The 25,303-nt window shown below is 47.1% G+C and overlaps 1 long non-coding RNA gene across 2 annotated transcripts in view; it reads left to right on the plus strand.

Annotated features, from left to right (window-relative positions):
• Positions 1-25,303, plus strand: part of LOC131502955 (uncharacterized) — an 89,967-nt gene that overhangs the window by 2,004 nt on the left and 62,660 nt on the right. For both annotated transcript variants that reach the window (XR_009257282.1, XR_009257281.1), the window contains exon 2: positions 9,788-9,864. This is a non-coding gene — a long non-coding RNA (uncharacterized LOC131502955). The remainder of the gene's footprint in view (positions 1-9,787; positions 9,865-25,303) is intronic.

Here is a 25,303-nt window from a genome sequence, read left to right on the forward strand (position 1 = left end):
TGAGAGCCACGGTCATAAGGCAACCTACCTTCTTGCAAGTTTAACCACAGAAGGCAGGCATTACCAACAGGTACTAGGGTAACTGAAGCAAGACAAGATCATGCATTTTAAAGGAATGGCTAGGGAGTTGTCCTCATTGGTACTTTAGTAGTTAGTACTACTAAAGTAGTTAGTACTTTAGGGAGTACTCAAACTGTGAGATCATGACCTGAGCCAAAGTCAGACGCTCAACCGACCGAGCCACCCAGGCGCCCCGGCCAGAACCCAATTCTAACTGTTAGTTAAAAAGGATGTTGTAAGCCAATTTGACAATAAATTATATTAGGAAAAAAAGAAAAAAAAAAAGGATGTTACTTTCACTCAAACGTACAAGGAAAAAGCCAAATCACAGACAAGCCGCGTAGTATAAGACATAGATTGGCCAACTATGACCCACGAGCTAAGAACGTTTTATCAGATGAACATTTATAATCAGTTTGATCATGGGAACATGAACTTTCAACCACAATTAAACAAAATATTTTTCTTCTATTCCATTTTTTTCATCAGTAGACCTGTATTACAAAACCGTGCAATTATTATATTTTTATCATATTGTATTATAAAGCGTAAAATATTTATTTTCCGCTCTTCACAGAAAAAGTTTGACAGCCCTTGGTTTAATAGAGTAAACAGCGAAACGGAAAGCAATTGCCACATACTTGCTGGGTGACCTTGGGAAGTCGCTTCACTTCTCTGGTCCTGATTTTTGTTATCTGTAAAATGGAGATAAAGGGTGATGGGTGGGTGAGATAAGCTCTAGGGTGAAACCCCCATTCCCCCAAGTTTTGTATTCATTAGTTAGTTATTAGGGCACCTGGGTGGCTTAGTTGGTTAAGAGCCTGATTCTTGATTTCGGCTCAAGTCAGGATCTCACGGTTCCTGAGTTCGAGCCCCACCTTGGGCTCCATGCTTACAGTGCAGAGACTGCTTGGGATTCTCTGCCTCCCTCTCTCTCTACCCCTCCCCTGCGTGCGCGCTCTCTCTCTGTCTCTCTCAAAATATATACATAAACATTAAAAAATAATTATGTAAACATCTATTGAGCTACTATCGTGTATCAAGAACTGTTAAAGGCATTGGGGATACAGCAGGAAGGAAAACCCCTGTCCTGAAAAAGGATACTATTCCAAATGAAAAGAGGCTTAAGATGCAATGTGTGGTCTGAGATTGGATCCTGATTTGAACAAGCTAGCGTTATAGGACACTTGGGGAAAAGTCGGGAAATTTGACTATGGATGGGTATTAGATGAGGGGAAAATTGACTAACACGAAATGGTAGAGGTGATTAACTGAAAAAAGCAGAAAGCATATGTACACGTATTATCTCATTTTGGTAGAAAGTGCATATACGTATTATGTAAACTTGGAGGAATTCTTGATCTGGAAGGATATATATAGTAAGGTCTTTTTTTTTATTTTTTATTTTTATTAAGAAAAAATTTTTTTTGGGGGGGGCGCACCTGGGTGGCTCAGTCGGTTAAGCGTCCGACTTCGGCTCAGGTCATGATCTCATGGCTCGTAGGTTCGAGCCCCAGATCGGGCTCTGAGCTGACAGCTCAGGGCCTGGAGGCTGCTTCACATTCTGTGTCTCTCTCTCTCTGGCCCTCCTGCGCCTGTGCTCTTTCTCTCTCTCAAAAATAAATAAACATTAAAAGAATTTTTTAAAGTAAAAACATGAAAAATAATGTTTAATGTTTATTTTTGTCTAATTTCAGTGTTGAAATGTTAAACTGTTGATTTTTAAATAAAAATTTAAAAAAATTTTTAAATTTATTTTTGAGAGAGAGAAAGAGCACAAGCGGGGGAGGGGCAGAGAGAGAGGGAGACCCAGAATCTGAAGCAGGCTCCAGGCTCCCAGCTGTCAGCAGAGAGCCCGATGCTGGGCTCGAACCCACGAACCGCGAGATGGTGACCTGACGCTTAACTTGCTGAACCACCCAGGCGCCCCCTAATTTGTTTTTTTTTTAAAGTTTTTTTTAGAGAGAGAAAGAGTGCAAGTGGGGGAGAGGCAGAGGGAGAGAGAGAGAGAGAGAGAGAGAGAGAGAGAGAACCCTAAGCAGGCTTCACGCCCAGCGCCGAGCTCTATGCAAGGCTCGATCTCATGATTGTGAGATCATGACCTGAGCTGAAATCAAGAGTCGGCCGCTCAACCGACTGAGCCACCCAGGCGCCCCTATACTAAGCTCTTAATAGTGGTCATTTCTGGGTGGTGGGAATATAATGTTTCTATTTTCGTATCTTTTCTAATTTTCTACCTTGGACATTTACCGCTTTTGTAAAAATACAAGATTCTGTCTAATTGAAAAAAATCATCTCTCTCTCTTCATGGAATTGACATGCCTCTTGTAAGTGTTCACGTTGCCGGATCTGTCACTTTTTATGGGGGAAACGTCTGTAAAAATGGAGGCTGCTCTTTCCCCCTGCAGGTAACAGAGGGCTAGAGAGGCAAATGATGGCAGTGTCCATCGAAGCACTGTTTAGGAGAGAACGTGCCCGATCTGATACCAGAGGTAGGTTTATCTCTCCTGTATCAGCGGACGCATCGATGTGATTCAGTATTTCAATCTTGTAACTGCTTCTCTTATTCTAGGCCAGGGGTCCATAAACCCTGCCACCTATTTTGGTAAATAAAGTCTCATCGGAACACGGGCCCACTGATTTGTCTATGTGGTATCTATCACTGCTTTATTGCCACGCAATGGCACGGTGGGGTAGGGGTGCAGAGACCATATCACCCCGAAAACTAAACATATTTACTGTCTGGCCCTTGAAAGAAAAAGCGTGTGGAGCCCTGTTCTAGGCTGGCTGGAAGACCGCCTCCGTACACAGGCCTGTGGGAGGGAATGCCCGGCTCCGCGTTACATGAACAAACGTATGCTCTGATTTACAAACCTCGTTCTCTCCTGAGCTGGATTAGCGTGTGCCAGTATTCCCAATTCTGGATAATTCTAGGTTACTTACAGTATTGGGTTTCTCATCCTGCAAGGCTGAGGTGAAGGCCAGACCGCAGGAAAACGGACGTGTCAGCGAGGTGAACGATAGCCTGTGAGCCCTATCACAACTGGCTAGTCGGTCTTCCATTGATCTAGCTAAGATCTCCGTCGGCTTCACATTTGGTTCAAATGCCTCCTCCTCCCGGAAGCCCCCTCTGACTCCTCACCCTGATTTCACCGTCCCACGCCAGTGCTCCCACAGCACCCTGGCAGGCCTCTTTCGTAACACTTAGCACCCTACCCCGTAAGCACGGATTCCTTCTCGGATTCTCCTCCAGAGAAGGCAAGGACCATGTGCACGCAGTCTCTGGTATAGCCCCTGAGCCCGGCCTGAAGCCTAGCATATGGTAGCTTCCTAGCCGCGTGTCCTTGGCCACGCGACTGCGCTGAGCCTCAGTTTTCTCATCGGTAAAATGGGGACAATAGCAATAGTTGCCCCCCGTAGCGTTGTGTGTGGGTATTAGCTATTCAGCGAACACTTAATGAATGAATGACGTATAGGATATCGCGCTGGACTGGGAATTGTGAAAGCCCCCAGCAGCAGGGTACGGTAACAGGTTGTTACGTTTAGTCTGTATAGACCAGCAACGCACTTATCCTACATTGGGCCCCCGAACTGGAGTCGCATTCACCCATCCCGTCAACACTTATGGAGTGCCTACTGTGTGCCCAGTACTGTGCCAGATATTACGGATATACAGGGATATCCACAGTCTCCGCCCTCACGGAGATTACATTCTAGTGATAGAGATGGGCCAGTTTACAAACTGGTACAGAATCTATTACGGACTGTGCTCAACGTAAAGAAAATACATAGGCCAAACCACAGTTACCGAGACGGGCTGTCACCTATGTGGCGATCCAGGAGAACTCCTTTAAAGAGGTGACATTTGAGAGGAGCCTGGAAGAATGAGTCAACCATGAGAAGAGCTGGAGAAAGAATATTCTAGGCGGAGAAAGAGTAAGTGCAAAGGCTTGAAGCCGTAAAGGATTTGGCAGAGTCCAGGAGATGGAAAGAGGCAAAGCAGGCCAGAGGGTGAAGAGGTGGGGCTCATTCTAAGAAGAGAGGGCAGCTGTTCCATGATTGTAAGAAGGCGAATTCCAAGATCTGTCACTCTGCATTTTTAAAAACTTAAGCAAATATCTGTGTGGGAGAATGATGGCCTCCCCCAAAGGTGTTCACATACTAAGCCCCAGAACTGAGTGCCTGGCTTTACGTGACAGAAGGGACCTCGCAACTGCGATTAAGTTAAGGATGGAGACCTGAGGGCGTTCCCCTGGTGGTCCGGTAGGATCGCAAGGGTCCTTGTAAGGGGAAGACGGGAGGGGCTCAGAGGACAGAGGTTTGTAGATGGTAGCAGGGCTCACAGAGAGGTCTGAAGATGCCGTGTTGCTGGCCAGAAGGTGGAAGAAGGGTCCATAGCCGAGGAATGCAGGCAGCGCATGGAGGCTGGAAAGACAAGGGGTTAGGTTCTCCCATAAAGCCCCCAGAAAGAACACAGCCTTGCTGACGCCTGCAGTTTTAGCCTCGTGAATCTCATTCTGGACTTCGGACCTTCAAAACGGTAATCGAACACATTTATGGCATTCTGAGCCCCCGAGTTTGTGGTGACTTGTTACAGGAGCCATGGAAAACCAATACTCCTTGTGTGGAAAGATACACCAAAAAGTAATGCGGTTGGGGATTGGCAGGGGTGGATGGGAAGAGGGTAGAAAGGGCAGGGAATGAGGCAGGAGGGATGGGAACTGTTCTTGTGTATTGAGTTCTGATTTCTAGGACTATGTTAATGTTTCACATACTAAAAAGGAAGGGAGGGAGGGAGGGTGGGTGACAAGGGAACCCGAAATGGAATATGGACAGAAACAGAGGAACTAACTGTATTACAAATGAATAACAGACGTAATGAAGGAGTGGGCGAAAATAACTAACCCGAGTGTTACAGGCTGAAATCTGTCCCCTCAAAGTTCATGTGTTGAAGCGCTAACCTTCAGTGGGACGGTATTTGCCAGTAGGGCCTTTAAGGGTGTAATTAACATTAGGGGCGCCTGGGTGGCTCAGTCGGTTGAGTGTTCGAGTCTTGATTTTGGCTCAGGTCACGATCTCACAGTTCGCGAGATCGAGCCCCATGTCGGGCTCTGCGGTGACAGCACGGAGTCTACTTGTAATCCTCCCTCCCTCTCTCTCTGTCCCTCCCCTACTCGCTCTCTCTCTCTCTCTCTCTCTCTCTCTCTCAAAATAAAGAAATAAACATTAAAAAAGCTTGTAAGTAACATTAAGTGAAGTCCTAAGGGTGGGGCCCTAATCCAATATGACCAGTCTCTATGGGAAAAGGAAGGGATTACAGGATATGCACAGAGAAAAATTCGTGTGAGGACGCAGTGAGAAGGCGGCCATCTGCAAGCCAAGGAGAGAGTCCTCAGGAGAAACAAACCTTGCTGACCCCTGGATCTTGGACTTCTAGCCTAGAGAACTGTGAGAAATAAATTTCTCCTGTTTACGTCACCCATCTGGGCTATTTAGTTTTGTCAACCCGAGCAGACTGATGCACTAAATAACTTCGGAAAAGAGTATTTTGACTATGTGCTCTACAGTAGTCGTTCTCAAACTTTGGGGTGCGTCAGAGTCACCTGGGGAGCTTGTTGAAGAGCTCTGGGCGACGATCTCCACCTCCAGCATTTCTAATTCCGTAGGTCCAGGGTGGAGCTCAAGAATTTACATTTCTTTTAAAAAAAAATTTTTTTTTTAACGTTTCATTTTATTTTTTGAGAGACAGAGAGCGTGAGCAGGGGAGGGGCAGAGACGGGGGGGAGACACAGAATCCAAAGCAGGCCGCAGGCTCCCAGCTGTCAGCACACAGCCTGATGGGGGGCTCGAGCCCACAAATGCGAGATCATGACCTGAGCCGAAGTTGGATGCTCAGGCGGCTGAGCCACCCAAGATACCCCAAGAATTTGCATTTCCAACAAGTCCTCAGATGCAGCTAATGATGCTGGTTCAGGGACCACACTTCGAGAACCGCTGTTCTAAGGCTCAAGACAAAAAAAAAAAAAAATCGCCCCAAAACCGTAAGTAAATACTGTACTCTAGATAGTAGGTGTGTTTTCCACAGGGGTATGGGTTAGCGATTCTGAATCTACTTTATGTATATTCTAGTATTGAGCAAAGAATACATTGTGAATAAGGAGAGCCAGACTTTACGCTTTTAGAGGAAGGAGTTACACATAAGAAGAGACAGGAGACTGGCAGTGATCAGAGGTATCACTATGAATACGGTGTTTTACATGCGCACACCCACACCACACACTCACGCGGAGATAGATATGGAAATAGATAGAGTTGTTTGTATATATACATATGGTTCCTAGCTTTGTCTGCCGAGGAGGCTTAGAAGCAATGATACCGCAATACCAATGGGCACACTAGACATTCAGATCTCGGTTTTAAAACCGCATTCTTGGGGCGCCTGGATGGCTCAGTCGGTTAAGTGTCTGACTCTTGATTTCAGCTCAGCTCATGATCTTACGGTTGGTAAGTTCGAGCCCCGTGTCGGGCTCTGCGCTGTCAGCAAAGAGCCTGCTTGGGATTCTTTGTCTCCCCCTCTCTCTGCCCCTCCCTCTCCATTTCTCTCTCTCTCTCTCTCTCTCTCTCTCTCAAAAACAAAAAAATAAACTTAAAAAAAATAAAATAGCATTCTCTAGGGGCTCCTGGATGGCTGCATTGGTTGATTGTTCAACTCGTGATTTTGGCTCAGATCTGGATCCCAGATCATGGGATCGAGCCCCGCGTCTGGCTCCACGCTGAGTGTGGAGCCTGCTTAAGATTCTCTCTCTGCTTGGGGCGCCTGGGTGGCACAGTCGGTTAGGCGTCCGACTTCAGCCAGGTCACGATCTCGCGGTCCGTGAGTTCGAGCCTCGCGTCAGGCTCTGGGCCGATGGCTCGGAGCCTGGAGCCTGTTTCCGATTCTGTGTCTCCCTCTCTCTCTGCCCCTCCCCCGTTCATGCTCTGTCTCTCTCTGTCCCCCCCCCCAAAAAAAAAGATTCTCTCTCTGCTCTTCTCCCCAACTCACATGTGCTCTCTAATATATATATCATATATATATTAGTATGATATACTATATATATTAGTATTTACTATAGTAATACTATAGTATTATAATATATATCATATACGTACTGATATATATAATGTATATATATGAGATATATATATATATATATGGTGTATATATAGAGTAGCACTCTCCAAATGAAAGGAACCAGAACTCTTGTAGAAACGGCTGATTCCTGGGCTGGGACAAGGAGACTATTAGATGAGCTTGGAATGTCTTCCGTCGCCAGAAAGTAAGAAGGGCCATGGGGATGTGTTAGAAAGGATGCAGGAGTCCATTTGAAGGGGTTTCCAATGCCGAAATCTGTGACAATGTAAGCAACAAGATGATTAATGATAGTAATGGATTATAAGCCATAGAGTAAAATAAGAATCCGTGAGTCCACACGAATATGAAGAAATAACTGAATAAGTAAATAACTGAGGGAGAAGGAAAAGCACTTGTTTACAATAGCATTCCAATTGATAAAGTGTAACAAGAATAATGAGAATAGAAACTTACTCGGCAAGCACCACAGTAATAACCATTTCAGGCAAGAATCGTCGAAGAATATTAAAATTAATGGACAAAAGTATGATGGAAACAGTGTATTTATATAGTTTTTCAACATCTCCCCACAAAATGCTTACTCATTACAAAGGGCAAAATAGGAACGCCACTGGGGAGAAACTGGGCAGACTACCCTGACCAACTGGTCAAAGTTAACATCACCAGTAATTGAACAAACTTCCACCATGTGCCTCTTGGTAGGATGCACTGAGAAGGACACAATATCATATCTGTAGTGTTCTGGGCAAAACACGTAACTGAAATGGAGACACGATGAACCATCAGATAAGCCCCAAACTGAAACCGGCGGGTGCTTTTCAAAAGTATCATGGTAATTAAAGACAAAAAAAAAAAAAAAAAAGACCAAGGAACTCTTCTAGATTAAAGGCGTCAAAGAAAACATATGTGATCCCCCGACCAGAAAAAGGACATTTTTGGGGCAAATGGAGAAAATAAAATCCTGCCTATTGATTATAGTACTGCATGAACATTAATTTCTTGATTTATAATAGTGTACTGTGGTTATATAAGATGTTAATACTTGAGCAATCTGGGTGAGCAGACTCTTCGGACTGTTGTTGCAACTTTTTGGGGGGATGGGTAAGTCTGTAACATTTCAAAAGGAAAAGTTGAAAATGAAATGTGAGTTGTTTACCTCATCCCAAGATATCCCTGGGTGATCTGACTGCGGTGTGCGGGCGCGGCTTATAGAAGGTGCCAGTGAGGGGCGCCTGGGTGGCGCAGTCGGTTGAGCGTCCGACTTCAGCCAGGTCACGATCTCGCGGTCCGTGAGTTAGAGCCCCGCGTCGGGCTCTGGGCTGATGGCTCGGAGCCTGGAGCCTGTTTCCGATTCTGTGTCTCCCTCTCTCTCTGCCCCTCCCCCGTTCATGCTCTGTCTCTCTCTGTCCCAAAAATAAAAAAAATTAAAAAAAAAAATGTTGAAAAAAAAAAAAAAAAAAAAAAAAAAGAAGGTGCCAGTGACTAAGTGGGGAGACCAGTCAGGCGGCTGTTGCCCTGGACTGGGGGAGAGAGGATCGTGGCTCAGACTAGGGGGATGACGGTTGAGACGGAGAAGGCTGGATGGATTCAGGATGCGTTTTGGCATCTCCGTGGGAAGGTCATTGCACAGGAGGGAATGGAGGGAGTACCACTTCATTTTACCGTTAGATAAGATACAGGACAGAATAGACCCCGCGATGTAAGTATCTTCATTCGATATTGTGGATTCAGAATCCTCTGGTATGTAAGCTGGAGAATTTATCATGGACTTTGCATTTTATCTTCTTCTTCCCCATAGTTTTGAGTAGTGTTCCTCTCATCCAAGGGAAAACGAGGAAAGTGGCAGGGGGAGGGGGACTTCTTTGGTTCCTTCCTGTGTTTGCCTCTGGCAACGACTTTTCTCTTGAGAATCTCTGCTCTTTTTTGTTTTAATTTTTTTTTTTAGTGTTTATTTATTTTTGAGAGAGAGAGAGAGAGAGACAGAGACAGAGACAGAGTGTGAACAGGGGAGGGGCAGAGAGAGAGGGAGACACAGAATCCGAAGCAGGCTCCAGGCTCCGAGCTGTCAGCACAGAGCCCGACACGGGGCTCGAACCCATGAACCGCGAGATCATGACCTGAGCCGAAGTCGGACGCTTAACCGACTGAGCCACCCAGGTACCCCTTGAATCTCTGCTCTTTTCAAGGAGGGGTTTCAGTTGTGTTGTCACCCAAATTGTGACATGTGCAGAGCCCTGTTGGCCTGCTTGGGTTTCCACATGATATACCCTTCCCTACATTCAGGTCTTTACCTGGAATACTCTCTTATTAAAATTTTGTCAGGGTGCCTAGGTGACTCAGTCGGTTAAGCATCCGACTCTTGATTTTGGCTCAGATCATGATCTCACAGTTTGTGGGATCGATCCCCGCATCAGGGTCTACACTGTGAGGTGCAGAGCCTGCTCAGGATTCTCTCTCCCTCTCTCTCTGCTCCTCCCCCATTCATATTCTCTCTCTCTCTGTCTCAGAATAAATAAATAAACTTAAAAAAAATAAAAATAAGATAAAATGTCTTTTAAAAAATCAATAAAAATAAAATTTTGTCTGTCTTTCAAGGCTCAGCTCAAGAACCACCCCCTCCAAGTTGTCTTCCTGGATTTACTCGGCACCAAAGTTAGCCTTCTCTTTCCTGGGTAAGTCATAGCTCTTAATTTATTCCTCTTATTTGGCCCCCATTCTCTCACTCACAGTCATACCCATTGCTTTGTACTTGTTTGTATTCATGACTTACATCCTCTACCAGATTAAAAATTCCTTGGGAGTTGGTATTTACGTTGTTCAGCTTTCGGTGGATTTTTTTTTTCTCGTTTTCAGATTGCAGAAGAGTTTCAGCAGTAAAATAAGTTAGTAAGTTCCACCATATACTTTGAATCTAATCTTTAGTTTCCCTTATTTCTACTGAGGACTTTTTCTGTGAAATGTTGGAGTCCTTTTGTCCCCAGTGACCCTCCTTTATAACTTAAGAGACTGTTGCTCTAGGATTTTCTTTTCCATTGCTTTGTAGGCTGGCTTCCACCAGGGGGCGCTCCTTCCCACCTATAGGCGAATTTCTTTTTCTTTAGGAAGCAGAGGAAAGGAGACTTCATCAGGTAAAATAGCAAAACAGTGGAAACGCAAACAGTAGGAAATAGGAACTGAGCATCTCTTGGGATTTGACTTGGTCCCAGCCCTAGCTGGCTACTCAAATAGCATTTCACTTGTTATGTTGTGTTTTGGTAGGATGCTGGCCTGTGCGTAGAGATTTCCCCCTTCCTAACCCACTTCATTTATTTCATCTACAAATATGTACTGAGTGTGCATTTTGCGTCAGGTATTATTGTAGATACTGAGGCTTCATCGGTGAACAAAACAGACCGAGTTCCTGACCCATGAAGCTTGTGTTCATCTGGGGGCAATAGACAATAAATGAGATGAATACATACAATACACGGGATAGATAGAGATAGATAAATGCCAAAGAGGAAAAAAAAAACACCAATTCATGGTCTTATAGGCCATTGTAAGAATTTTGACTTTGTCTTTGAGCGAGATGGGAAGCATTGGGGAGAGGAGTGGTGTGGTTTGACACATTTAAAAAGGATTGCTCTCGTGGTTGGTTGGTTTGTTTGTGGTTTTTTGTTTTTTTTTTGTTTTTTGTTTTTTGGATAATAAGTTATCAGGGGATAAGCTTGGACCAGGCTGCTGGCAGTGGAACTGGAGAGAAGTTGTTGGATTCTTGAATATATTTTGCAGGTAGAGCCAACCGAACCTGCTAAGAGATTAGATGTAGGATGCTGGAGAAAGAGGACTCAAGGGAAACAGGGTCACCACGTTGCATAACATCAGTGGCACTGAATGAAATGTGGCTGGCGCCCTCTGGAGTTGTGTAACAGCAGTTTTGTTCGAGCTGCTCCCAAGGCGCCCCTCAAAGTCTAACCTACCAAGAACAAGGCTGGAAGTATATCAGAAGTTAGATTTTGAGGGGCGCCTGGGGGGCTCAGTTGGTTGAGCGGCCGTCTTCGGCTCAGGTCATGATCTCGCAGCTCGTGGGTTTGAGCCCCGTGTCGGGCTCTGGGCTGATGGCTCGGAGCCTGGAGCCTGCTTCCGATTCTGTGTCTCCCTCTCTCTCTGTCCCTCCTCTACTCATGCTCTGTCTCTCTATGTCTCAAAAATAAATAAACGTTAAAAAAAAACTTAAAAAAAAATTTTCAAGGAGAATTTGGATTTTGAAAGAAATTGAAGACACAAGCAAATGGAAAGATATTCCATGCTCATGTATTGGGAGAATTAACATTTTTAAAATGTCTATACCACTGAAAGCAATCTAGAGGGTCAGTCTAATCCCTATTAGAATTCCAATGGCATTTTTCAAAGAACTAGGACAAATAATCCTAAAATTTGTATGGAATTGCAAAAAAAAAAACCCCCAAAAAACCCATATAGCCGAAGCAGTCTTGAGAAGGAAGAGCAAAACTGGAGGCCTCGTGCCCCCCGATTGCTATATTACTATACTGCAAAGCTGTAGTAATTGAAACGGTATGGTACTGGCATAAAAACAGACATATAGATCAGTGGAGCAGGGTCAAGAGCCCAGATGAAAACCCACACATGTATGTTCAATTAATATACGGCAAAGGAGGCAAGAATATCCAATGGGAAAAGCGTATCTCTTCAATAAATGGTGTTGGGAAAACTGGACAGCCACATGCAAAAGAATGAAACCTGGCCACTCTTATACCAGACACGCAAATGAACTCAAAATGGATTAAAGACGAATGTGAGACCTGAAACCATAAAACTCCTGGAAGAAAAAACACAGGTAGTAGCTCCTTGTCGTAGGTCTTGGTGATGATTTTTTTTCACCTGGCACCCAGACGAAGAGCAATGGAAGCAAAAAGAAACAAGGGGGACTTCATCAAACGGAAAAGCGTCTGCACAGCAAAGGAAACCATTAACAAAATGAAAAGGCGACCTACTGAATGGGAGAAAATATGTACAAATCACATATCTGATAAGGGACTAATATCCCAAATATATACAAAGAACTCATACAACTCAGTAGCAAAACCCAAAGAATCTAATTAAAAATTGCCATTATGGGTACCTGGGTGGCTCAGTTGGTTGAGCATCTGGCTCTTGATTTCGGCTCAGGTCATGATCTCACGGTTTGTCAGATTGAGCCCCGTGTCAACACAGAGCCTGCTTGGGGGGGAGGGTCTCTCGCTCTCCTCTCTCTCTGCCCCCCCCCCACTTGTATGCTCTCTCTCCAAAAAATATTTTTAAAAAGAATTAAAAAAAAATAAAACCTGCCATTAGATCTGAACAGACATTTTTTTTTTCAACGTTTTTTTAATTTATTTTTGGGACAGAGAGAGACAGAGCATGAACGGGGGAGGGGCAGAGAGAGAGGGAGACACAGAATCGGAAACAGGCTCCAGGCTCCGAGCCATCAGCCCAGAGCCCGACGCGGGGCTCGAACTCACGGACCGCGAGATCGTGACCTGAGCTGAAGTCGGACGCTTAACCGACTGCGCCACCCAGGCGCCCCTGAACAGACATGTTTCCACAGAGGACATACAGATGCCCCACAGGTATATGTAAAGATGGTCCATATCACTCGTCATCGGGGAAGTGCAGATCAAAACCACAACGAGATGTCACCTCACGCTTGTCAGAAGGGCTAGCATTAAAAACACAAGAAATAACAAGTATGGGGGAGGATGTGGGGAGAAGGGAACCCTTGTCCATGGTTGGCGGGAATGCAGATTGGCGCGGCTGATATGAAAAACAGTATGGAGATTCCCTCAAAAAATTAACACAGCAAGTCCACTTTTGGGTATTTATCCAAAGAACATGAAAACACTAACTTGAAAAGGCAAATGCACCCCGTGTTCATTTCAGCAGTATTTACAATAGCCAAGATATGGTGGTGCCCGTCGGTGGATGAATGGATAAAGAAATTTGTGTGTGTATGTATATATAATATGAACATATATCGTCCAGCCATAGGAAAGAATAAAATCTTGCCGTTGGCAACAGCGTGGATGGACCTTGAGGGCATTATGCTAAATGAAATAAGACAAATACCATATGATGTCACTTATATATGGAATCTAAAAAAACGAAAACCCCCAAAACAAAAACTAAGCTCACAGATACAGAGAACAGATTGGTGGTGGCCAGAGGCTTGGGGTCAGGGTGGGAGAAATGGATGAACTGGGTTTTTTTTTTTTTTTTCAGTTTAAATTGAAAAAACAACACCGTGGGAAGAACAGGCTTGGGGGTATATCAGAAGTTACGTTTTGGATATGTTGAACTTGAGATGCCAGTTAGACATTTAAATGGAGATACTGAGTAAGCTGTGGGACATGCAAGCCTGGCACTCATACGAGAGAGAGAGAAAGAGAGAGAGAGAGAGAGAGTGCATGCAAATGGGGAGAGGGGCAGAGGGAGGGAGAGAGAATCCCAAGCAGGGGCTCGATCCCATAACCCTAGGATCATGACCCGAGCTGAATTCAAGAGTTGGACGCTCAACCGAATGAGCCACCCAGAAGCCCCTAGATAGTATTTAAAGCCCTGAGATGGATGATGAAGAGACACGAAAAGACCAGGAGAGCAGTTAAGAGAAGGGGACCAAGGACCCAGCCCTGGGACACTCCCACATTTAGAGGTTAGGGGGACAATGAGGACAGGCAAAGACGACTGACAAGATGTGGCCTGTACAGTGGAAGGAAAACCGGAAGAGAAAGGTGTCGTGGAAGTCAAGTGAAGAAGGTGCTTCAGGGAAGAGGGAACCATCAACTGTCAAAAGTATTTCTGGTCGGCCACGCAAGAGGAGGGCTGAGAATTCTCGATCGACTTTAGCGACATAGAGATCGCTCGGGACCTTGACAAAAGCCATTTTGGTGGACAGAAGCTTGAGTGGAGTGGGTTCAAGAGAGACGGGGAGGAGAAAAATTGTACACAGGGAACGTAGACACATCTGTTAAAGAGTTTTGCTGTAAAGAAGAGTGGAGATGGGGCGCCTGGGTGGCTCAGTCGGTTGAGCGTCCGACTTCGGCTCAGGTCACGATCTCGCAGTTCACTAGTTCCAGCCCCGCGTCGGGCTCCGTGCGGACAGCTCAGAGCCTGGACCTACTTCAGACTCTGTGTCTTCCTCTCTCTCTCTGCCCCTCCTCTGCTCACACTCTGTCAATGTCTCTCTTGAAAAATAAATAAAAACATTAAAAAAAAAAAAGAGTGGAGAAAGGGAGCAGCAAATGGTACGGAGTGTGGGATATTTAGCAGAGGTGTTCAGAATGGGAAGAATGGTTGGACGTTTGCCCCCAGAGTGCCCACTGGTTGTTGGGGTTTACTTGTCCTCATTCGCCTGCATTTCTTGGCATAGTAGCCAGTAGTCCTCAGAGAAGCTAGAGGCTGAGGGAATGGAAGTTGCCAACGGATTTGAGTAGAACAGACTCTGAGGAAGCCCCTGGAAAGCCTTTAATGAAACCAGACTTAGAACCCCCACGGTTAACAAAGGAGAGAATATCTCCACGTGTGGGACAAAAAAATCGGAGCCGTGAGATCTGGCTGTTCTAAGTTGCCCACGTGGTGATTCCAGCCTCCTTTGCCAACCTTGGAGGGTCTGGCTTCAGTTACACTAAAGTGAGCCTGTGGGTCCCCTTCCGGACACATGATCTATTGCACGGAAGGAAGAGGAAAAGAGATTCCTACCGATACTTTGAGGACGACTAAACCCCAGGGCAGAGTTCCAACCAAGTGGGAAAACGGACTTAAGCATCCAGGCCACAGTTCCACGAGTTATTCCCCTGTTCCTCGCTGAGAAGTCACCTCGGCACCAGAAGGTGGGGTAGAGCCGGGCTCAGTGCTTAGCTTTGTGTTTTAGTTCGTGATGGCTTCGGAAACAGAGAGGTTTCACTGGTCTCCGTGTGCTGTTCGCATTCGCATTTCTTTCCTCTTCTCATGTCTTCAAGGCCCAGCTCAAGCATCCCTGGTTCCGCAGAGCCTTCTTGGAGCTCCCCCCCCCCCCCCGGGCAAAATGAATCACTTCCTTCTCAGAGTTTCCATAGAACTTTTCCTGTGTCGTGGCGCCCATATTTCATTGAACTGGAGTCGTGCATGGTTGTAAATGGAAGAGGCAGGGGGCAGAGGAGTGGTGGGTAAGCGCACGGGCTCTGGAGCTAGGCCGCTTGGGTTCAAATGGTGGTTCTTGCGAGTTGCTTGACCTCTTTGGGCCTTAGTCTCTCATCTACTTTGTCTCGATTTAGTAATAATAGCGCTACCCTTGTTGAGGTTCTGTAAAGATTAAAGAAGCTAATGCGGGGCGCCTGGGAGGCTCAGTCGGTCAAGCGTCCGACTTCGGCTCAGGTCATGATCTCACGGCTCGTGGGTTCGAGCCCCGAGTGACAGCCTGCTTTGGCTCCTCTGTCTGCCTCTCTCTGCCCCTCCCCTGCTCGTGCTTTCTCTCTCTTTCAAAAACAAGTAAAAGACAAGAAGCGAATACGCGTGAAGTACCTAGAACAGTGCACGGAGTAAATGCTCAGCGAGCTTTTGTTATTTGTCTCTCTTCTTGAGGAACGCGACCATACGTTATCTTTGTACCACTAATTCTTAGCAGCGCGTTCGGCACAGAATGCTAGGCGTTTAGTAAGTTTTTGTGGGAATACGCCAGGCTTCGAAATCAGATGAATTTCAGTTCATGTTCAATGGTTTCATATGTGTGTACCCCTTTTAGCATCTCACTTATTCCCGTGTACTAGTCCACCTAGTGGCCAAGAAGGAAGAGCGTTCCAGAGCCTCGTCACATAGTTTATGTGGTTGCTTGGCCACGTATTAGCTTCTTAACCTATCAGTGCCTCAGCTTCCTCGGCTGGAAAATGAGAAAAAAATACAGGCAATTTAAACAGAGTTACTGAACACTCAAGTATTCACTATATTTACTATTAATCTTATTGTTAATTCAGTGATTTAACGAACACCTATGATTTTCAGGGACCGTGCTAGACAGTAGCGATGCAGAGATCAATAACGCTTGGTCCCTGCTCTCGGAAAACCCGTAAGCGAGCGAAGGACACAAGTGCGGGCAAGGCAGTATGTGTAGAGGCTAGGTATAGAGACACGCCGATTTTGAAAGAGGGATCAGCGAGGGGTAGAGGGAGGGTAGTAAGGTTTATATAGAAGGTACATCCTGAGCTTTGCATCTGTGGGCTGAGGGTCCTGGAATACTCATGTCCTAATAGGTACGAAAATCCCTTTTATGGGCCATCAGAAATGAGTTTTATTGCAGATTTTTCTTACCAGATTCCCTTAACAAGACCCCTTCACAAGAGATCCATCCTCGGGTGCCTGGGTGGCTCAGTCGGTTGAGCATCCAGTTCCTGGTTTCGGCTCAGGTCACCATCTCACAGTTTGTGAGTTCGAGCCCTGTGTCGGGCTCCGCGCTGAGAGTGCAGAGCCTGCTTGGAATTCTTTTTCTCTCCATCTCTCTGCCCCTCCCCCCTCTCAAAATAAAGAAATAAACTTAAAAAGAAAAAAAAAAGAGAGATCCCATCCTGTGTTTTCCAACCCAGAGAGACCATTCTGGGTTAACAACAGTGTATCCTCATCGTATCATCATGCTGTGCACCAAACATGATTTTTGAAGTTTTCCTTGAGCAGAGCTTGTCTTTCCTTTTTTAGTTAAGCCAGAGAGAGCTTTCACAGGCAGAGGAGGGCACCTGAGATGCCTCTGTCCTGCCCTTTCACTCCCTTCCGACGAATTTTCTGAAAAGGTCGGCAGTTATGTTCTTCCCTTTCTCACCCCAACAGTCAGGCGAGAGGGAAAGTAAAGAGGGGTATGTTTTCTATGAAAAGGCCAGGACCCCTTTCTAGCTCACACTGGTAATGGAGACCTCTCAGAGACAGTCGGATGGGAGCCATAACTAAATTACTGAGATCGAGGACAGGGTGCTGGTGGATGAAAACCTTTATGATTCTGTCTCTCAGAAAACCACTAGAGCCGTTGAAGTTTGTCCGTTTCCCCCAAGTAGTTAATGAGAACAATAGAATTGAGAGTTCCTGGTGTTCCTCTGGAGCTGATTCTGGCAGGTGATAAGAAGCTTGTAAAAGGGCTTATTATTTGAGCAGAGCTTTGGCTGCCTGACTTTTAAAGTTGATTATTTATTTTGCATGTTGTATAACAGAGCATTGGGCAATGCTCAGAAGAGGCCTTCTGGGTCAGAGAGTAGGGACTTTTCTGGCCACCTCCTCCCAATGGAACCAGATTCTAGCTTCAGAGTGAGGGGCAGGCTCATAGACGATGCCCAGGCTGTGGCTTTTGCGTGCTCCTGACCACCAGACAGGCCTTTTCGTTCAACAGGGGTTGAATACATCAAAGTTTTCATTAAGTCCTAGTTCGAGGAAATAAAATGCCTATGTATGGCTTTGCAACCTTGTACTGGTAATGTGACCTGCCTTTGAAAGAAATGCTTTTTAAGACCATATTTTGGTCATTTGCAATAAGCAGTCAGATATGGGGTCCCTGTCATCTCAGCGAGTAGATGTTCTGAAAGGTAGGGCTTTCTGCTGGTTATGGCGAAAGATAGTCCAGATGTCTTCCCTTCTTTGTGAAGAGTACCAAGCCAACCTTGTCCCTGGCTCTTTTGGTTCACGCTTTAAAGCGTTGTGCCTCCAGTCCTATGCTGGTCGTGCTGGCTCACGGAGATCTAGACAGTTTCGAAACCGTGAATGAGGGAAGTTTCTTTTCTTTCTATGCTGAACTTTACAAGTGGATTGAGCCAGGGCCCTCAAGGAATTGAGAAGATCTCGATAGAGAGAAATTTGGCTGTGTCTTCTTTTTTACTTTTCTCTCATTTTGGTTTTATGGGAACCCGAATTTATGAGGAAGTTCTGATACAGAGGCTCTAAACCAGCTCTGTGTCCAGTGATGGTCCTAAAACGGGAAGTAGCAGGAGGTGATGGGCGCCTAGGAAGAGATTTCATGAGCTCTTGAATGAATTGTGGGTGGTTTGTGATGTTTCGGAGACATGTGTCTTGGGAGAGGCGGCCTTTACCCTTGAAGTTACTATCGTGGGACGAGCCACGCTCCCTCAGAGATAGCATTTTGTTGAAGAAAGTCTCGGGAAATGTGGAACCCAGTCATCCTCATAGAGTTTGTGAGTGTGGCCAGGTTAGTTTCTTGCACTAAAGTCTCCGGTCTCCTGGATGGGCTGCTGCCTTGCCTCCTGTAATAGTCAGGATGGGCAAGACTCTGACGCAGTAACAAATAGCACATGAATAAAGTTTGACGTGGACTGGTTGGCCCTTTTCTATCATGCAGCAATGCCATCTGGAACACATGACCTCCAAGGGCACCATGGCAGAGAAAAAAGACAGCCAGAAGCCCACGTACCTTAACTGCCTCATCCCACAAGGGACACGTATCACTTCCATGCACATTTCAGTGGCCGGAACTAATCCCCTTGCCCCAACCTACCTGCAAGAGAGACTGGGGCATGGAGAGGCATACCTGGTATATTTGGCGGCTACCGACAGCCTTCGCTACATTCTCTGGGGACCAACTGGCCGTCGCCTCCCCATCCCACTCTCCGGGAATGTGTGCGAGATGCTGATTTTCTAATTCTGTAACAGACTGGACTGCAAGCACCAAACCACCTTTTTCGTGAGATAGAGAGTGCTTGTTTCATCTACGGAGGAGGCAGGACAGGCAGTACTCCCCCATTTGTCAGTTACGGTACTTTCCCTCCCTTGTTACTGACCATGAAACACACATTCGCCCTTCTGCTTCTGTTCCCAAGAGTCACGATGCATGCGAACCGAAGAGTTGTCTCCAGGCCAAATACCTTTAGCACGAGTCCCAGGTTCTGGTTCTGAGTGGAGCCATCCGTGGCGGTGTTTGATAAGAAAGCCTGAGGATTGTTCTTTGTGAAGTTGTTCTCACACGGGCCGGGCAGCTCTCAGTGCCTGTGGTGGTCCTAATGCCCCAGGGTTGATTCAGCAGAAATGAGCTGACGGCGAATGCTCTGACAAGACTGAGCGAGCAGACTCCCTCATTGTCCCTGCGTATCACTGAGAGAGGGAACTTGCGCCCCTCCCAAAGCCAAGGTCTCCCCACCCAAGGTGGTCCTTCTCCCAGGAGGACAATGACTTCGTGGAGCCATTTGTAGATTTCTCCCCAGAAGTGAAGGCCAAATTCCCACAAGACCCTGAGAGGTAGAAAGTGGGTGACTGTTCCTGACCTGACTCAGTGTTTAATTGAACCATAACCATTAGGGTATACTAGAGTTTCTGTGTGTGTGTGTGTGTGTGTGTGTGTGTGTGTGTGTGTGTGTGTGTAAATCCTGGCGTACTTGGTGACTATGGTTGCCCAGCCCTTATAACAATTCACTTCTGTCGTTGTTTTCCCTCCGAATCTCAGGCATGAGCAAATTAAGGATATCATCTGCTCTTACTGCCTTTAGTGTCTTCCGTAGGAAAAGAGGGGCCGGAGTCCGCGTAGATCAACCCACGGAGTGTAGATCTGCCAGAACCGCGGCTCCACTTTTCTGACAGGTGGGCCCTAAACCGGGTACGGGTCAGCTGTCCACACGGTGGCTGGTTGGCTGATCGGCTGGTTGGTTAAGAAGGGGTTGGAGGGGCAGAGATGTAAGGAGGTGCAGGGGTTGGGAAGGGCTGTATCTGAAAGAGGTTATGATGATTCGTTTTTGCTCTGCCTCTTTGGCTTCGTTGCCCTACTCTGTGTGGGTCTTGTTTTCTTGAATCTGGAGGAGACTCACCCAAAGAGTCCGTTCTTAAATGTAAGTCACATATGCCCTTATAGAATCACTGCCAAACTCGTTCTGGCTAAATGGTTTCTAAGATCCACATGCGACAGTCACTTGGGCTGGAGTTTCCCATTTAAATTTATTTCACACAACCGACTGAGCCACCCAGGTGCCCCAATGTTACAATCTCTCAGACTTTAAAAAAAAAAAAAAAAGAATCTCCCAGACTTAGGTGATCATTCCAAGGACTTCTAAGGGATTCACCTTGAAAACTAAAATATTGCATTGTAATATTTCATTTATTTGGATGCTTAACTCTCCAAATATCTGGAAACTAGGTAGGGGTGAGTTTTACCACCCCTGTTTTACAAATGTCAAATCAGGGTTCAGAGATGATAAATAACTTTTCCGTTATCATCATCCCGCTAGTTGGTTGACGTCCAAACCAAAATAATGATGATCTGTGGATTCTGTATTTTTACTTCCATCCTGGGCTAGCGATGATACTGGACAGGCTGCGGGAGACTTCTCTACATCCTGTGGGGGTTAATGGTCTGGCAGAGGCAGAACTCTGGGGTTAGAATTCCCCAGAAGGCAGGAACCCCAGCATCTAGGCAATCCCCCCCCCTTTTTTATCTTGTGCGTATCTGGGCCTTCGGGGGCTGGCCCAGCTCCCCCCACAACACCCCATGGTAATTCTTGCCTGTGGAGGTTGTGGACACAGTGGCGATATGCACCTGTCAGTAATGTAAGTTTTCAAGGGTTGCTTCCCAAAGTAAGTAATGGCTGAGGATGGGAGGGAGAATGGCTTTCTCTGCAGCTTGTCAAATGAAGCGATGACCCTGAAAGTGGTTTCTGACTTATAAAAATATGGAACACATGGTGGCTATTGCTGTTACATTGTAACCTGCATGTGCTGCTTTTCTCCTAAGATTTTTAAGAAAGACCTCAAAGATCTCAAGTTTTGCTACAGTTAAGAAACTTCAGAATTCACCTTGTTCAGCTTGCTTCTGATAAGTGCATATCACTTTTTTTTGGGTTTTTTTTTTTTGCTTGAAGGTTGAACCCATGGCTTCTTCATCATTCTCCTCCTAGCTTCCTTGAGGTACAATTGGCATACAAAGAACTGCAACTAACCAATATATATAATTTGGTGAGTCATGGATGGACCTAGAAGACGTTATCCTATGTGAAATAAGCCAGTCACGGGACAAATACTGCACAATTCCCCTTATAGGAGGTGCCTAAAATAGTCAAAGTTATACAAGTAGACAGTAGGGTGGCGGTTCCCAGGGGTTGAGGGGACAGGGATATGGAATGTGGTTGTTCAAGGGTTGTTCTGGCACCTTCTGTTACAGTTATACAAGATGAGTACGTTCCAGATACCTGCTTTACAACATACTGCTAGTTAACAATAGAGTACTGTGCACTTAAAAATCGATTAGTGCATTTTTGAAAACATTTATTTTTCAGAGAGAAAGGGAGAGAGAAAGAGAGGGAGGGAGGGAGGGAGCGAGAAAGAGAACAAGCAGGCGAGGGACAGAAAGAAGGAGACCCAGAATCCAAAGCAGGCCCCGGGCTCTGAGCTGTCAGCACAGAGCCTGACGCGGGCCTCGAACTCCTGAACTGCGAGCTCATGACCTCAACCGAAGTCGGACGCTTAACCGACTGAACCACCCAGGTGCCCCGATCAGTGCATTTTTTAAAAAATGTCATTGGGTTCCCCTAAAGATCTGCCTGAACACGACAAATCACCTTTTTAATGTCCTCAGCGCTTCACAGCTCTGGGAATAAGGCAGAGAGGCTCCTCTGTCGGAGGTCAGAGCAGACTTCCCAAAGCTAGCGCTGCCCCTGCTTTGTCAGCACTTCATCTGCTGAAAGAAGAATCTGGCATGGCCTCGTGTTTATTCTTAGCTATTCTTCCCAATTTTCTGTCACTCAGAGCTGTCTGAGCCAGGGAGTTAGTATGGGGACAGGGAATTTTGAGGCCTGGCCTGATCCCAGGCAGATATTCAGTAGCACAGCACTTAACCCTAGGCCAGGCTTCTGGCACCTTCTGTTCCCTGGTGATTTGCCCCGATTCTGGAAGGAGGAAATAGCTACAAACTCCCTTAAGCACACAAAGATAGCACCAAAGCCACAAATTTTATTCCCCGGGCCCTTCTCTAGGGCCTTGTTTGTAATCACGACCTAGCCCTAAAGAGCTTTGTAATCTGGTTTCCTAGCCATACAGATTACAATGTTGGAGTGAGGGATGGTGGGGGGAAACAAGCTCAGACAAACGGATGGGGGAAGCGCCTGCCGGAGGCCCAATATCCTGAAAAGAGACAGAGAAACAAAAAGGTAGAGCATAATAAAGGATGTTGCTTCTGATTCCCCTGAGTTAGCTGGAGAAAGATTTGAGTGAGTTAAGAAATGTGGGAATCAATCCTGCAGTATATACACGTATATTTCATGTCATCAAAAATACTGTTTCAAAGTTTGGATGTTTGAAGGATAAGATTCCCTTATCTGCTCAAATCCAATTATTTCTAACTCTGCCAATACCTCACCTAAACCAGACTTAGGAGGTATTTACTGTAATGGCATTATAATGCTTTTTTTTTCCCCTAGTAAAGATTCAAAGCCATGTGAGGGACCGAAACTAACACTCATTCTGTGAGAGAGGTGCCGGCACTGGGGAGGAATGTGATCTGCATGCTGAATTCATTGATTCTCTGATTTGGTGCTTGGAAGGAGAGGTGTCACATTTCAGACCCCATGTGGGCTCCCTCCTCTGCCCTCTGCCTGTCGGATTTTGCTCACATTTCTTCACCCCGCCTGTGATCCCCCCAGGAAGCCTGAGCTGTGTGGGGGTGCAGCCGAGTGCTTGGGGGTCCCATACAGGAAGTGACTTCAATCCCAAAAGAAGTCCCTGGCAGCTCGCCGGTGCCTGGGTTCCCCGTGCTGACGAACCGGCCCAGCCCATTCATCACCCGCTCTGAGTCAGAACCCCGGGCAGGGCACAGAGGCTGGGGTGCAGAATGCACCCTGGCAAGCCTGTCCCGTTCGCATGGCCGTGAACTCTCTGACCAGCTGCTGTGAACTGGCAGGTCTCGGGGTGGGAGGCGATGCCGGTTGGGCCAGGGCTTTCTGCGGCTGCCACTTGTAGCAGCGGTCGCCCCTGCTCCACCCCCCCCCCCGCCCCCACCTTTGCTGGTCATTTCGTAGTGCGGCCTCACACTTTTGCAGCAGGAAGGTCTGTTTTGTTCGCTCTTCTCCCTGAGCCCCCATCCCACGACACAGAGCACGCTCGACTTGGCTCAAAGCAAAGGTGCAGTGCGGCTGCGGAGCCCATAAAGCAGTCAGGAACGTGTCTCGCTCAGCCCTGGTAATTGTAATGCCTTGGCTCGGCCTCTTGCCGCCCTTCCCTGTCCCGGCCCTTCACGTGCTTCACGGAGGGATGGTTGCTCACTGGGAAATGCACTGCACCCACCTTCTTTGGGGACGATTCTTGCCGGCGGTCGGAGCGAGTAGGGCACCAAAACGTGCTAGAGCACCGGGCCGGGAACCGGGAAAACTCGGTTCTGGTGCTGCATTGGCCACGGGCTGCCGCGTGATCGGACACAAATCTCTCAGGCACCTGCCGGTGCGGGAGGGGGCGATGGTTACGTCGGATGATCCCTGAGGCCCAGGCACGAAACCTCCCGTTCTCGTTCCTGCTCATACAGACAGAAAGCTTTTGGTTCATCCCCGAGAGCGTCTCCTCTTTTCCTTGATGGATTTCTCTTGGAGGCTGCCCTGGGACTAAGGAAAGGCTGTTTAGACGAGCGTAAGCGCTGGGAGTTTTCCCTTTGGAACTGACGTAAGGGATTGAGGATGAATACTTGGCGTAGTCCCATCTGGAATCCTAATCACGGAATCGCAGGGAGGCGAGGCCGGCCAACCGTCCACGACGCGGTGAGGTCCGGAGCTAGACCGCTCGGCCTCAGCGTGCGCCCTCGCAAGTGACCGGGTGGGTGCGGGAGCAGTATGCCGTGCCGTCACCTCTTGCCCTTAGCGCTGCCCAGAAAACAAGCAGGGGAGCGCCCGAGAAGGGCGTGGCAGCAAGCTGGGACAGGGATGCCCGGCAAGTGGCAGACTGTGTTAAATGCCCACTGCTTGGTGACTGAGCCAGGCATTGTGGAGTAGGGAGACTGAGAGGGCAGCTTTCCACAAACAAACCCTGCCTGTTCTTGCTTTGGGGCCTACATCGAGTTGTTTTCTCCATCTGGCATGCCCTCCTTCTCCTCTAAGCTTATGCAGAATCCTGCCCATCCAGCCAGTCCCACCTCTTCCACTAAGTTCAGCAAACTTGCATTGAGGACCTCCCGCTTACCCAGCCCTCTTTGCGGCACACACAGATGAATAAAGTCTTGGTCCCTAGCCTCAGGCTGACTGAACTCTGTCATCCTGTTTGCTTCGTGCCCGTCCCTTTCTCCCCTCTGGCTAAAACCTAAGCAAGTCCTTAGCAAGTAGAAGCAAACCACAGGGACACCTGTGACGTGTCTCTGCCCAGGAGAGCCCGCTCGAGCCCCTCGGTCTAGGGCTTTTGCGGAACCAAACTCAGGATTCCAACATCGAAACCGGGTACATCTTGAATCTTGATAGACAATTCTGAGAGGTCCCGATGAGCTGGTACAACGCGCCCCATTGCTCTGAACATAGAAAACAATCTCATCAATCAGCGACATAAAGAACCTTCTGAGGGCCATATTCCCAGGGGAGGCCCAGGGTCCATCCTGAGTCCAGGCTCACCTGGGGACATGCAAGGAGTAACCAACTAGATCTTCCACGTGACTTTTGCTTCTCAACTGTGTCTTACACATTTCTCGTATCCTCTGGGCGTGTCCTCTTAGCACGGAGTAGCACCAGACCCGACCCTCTCCTCTGACCTCAAGACTCGCGTACACTTCACTATCTACTTGCCGTGTCCCGTCCCGTAAAGGCCGGCACCTCTGCGTGGCAAAATGCGAGCTCCGGTCCCTCCCTTTCCCCTCTCTTCCCCGTCTCAGTAGCGGTTGGCCTCACTCACGCTGTTGCTCGAGAGCCCGAATCTGGCTGTTGCCCTTGATTCTCTTCCGCTCACCTCCCGTGGCCAGTCGGCCGTTCCTGTGGATTTTGACTTTGAGGCGCATCCCAAGCGTGACCATCTCTCATTCTCTCGACCACCCCGGTCTGCACCACCATCGACTTCCATCTGGATTACTCACCTTCTAAATGTTTCTGTCTCCCCGATGGCCTGTTCTCCCTACTCACCACTCAGAGTGATCCTTCCAGATTACACCCGATATATCACTGTGTAGTATTC

This window comes from Neofelis nebulosa, chromosome X (assembly GCF_028018385.1).
Source record: "Neofelis nebulosa isolate mNeoNeb1 chromosome X, mNeoNeb1.pri, whole genome shotgun sequence".
In the NCBI taxonomy this organism is placed as follows: domain Eukaryota; kingdom Metazoa; phylum Chordata; class Mammalia; order Carnivora; family Felidae; genus Neofelis; species Neofelis nebulosa.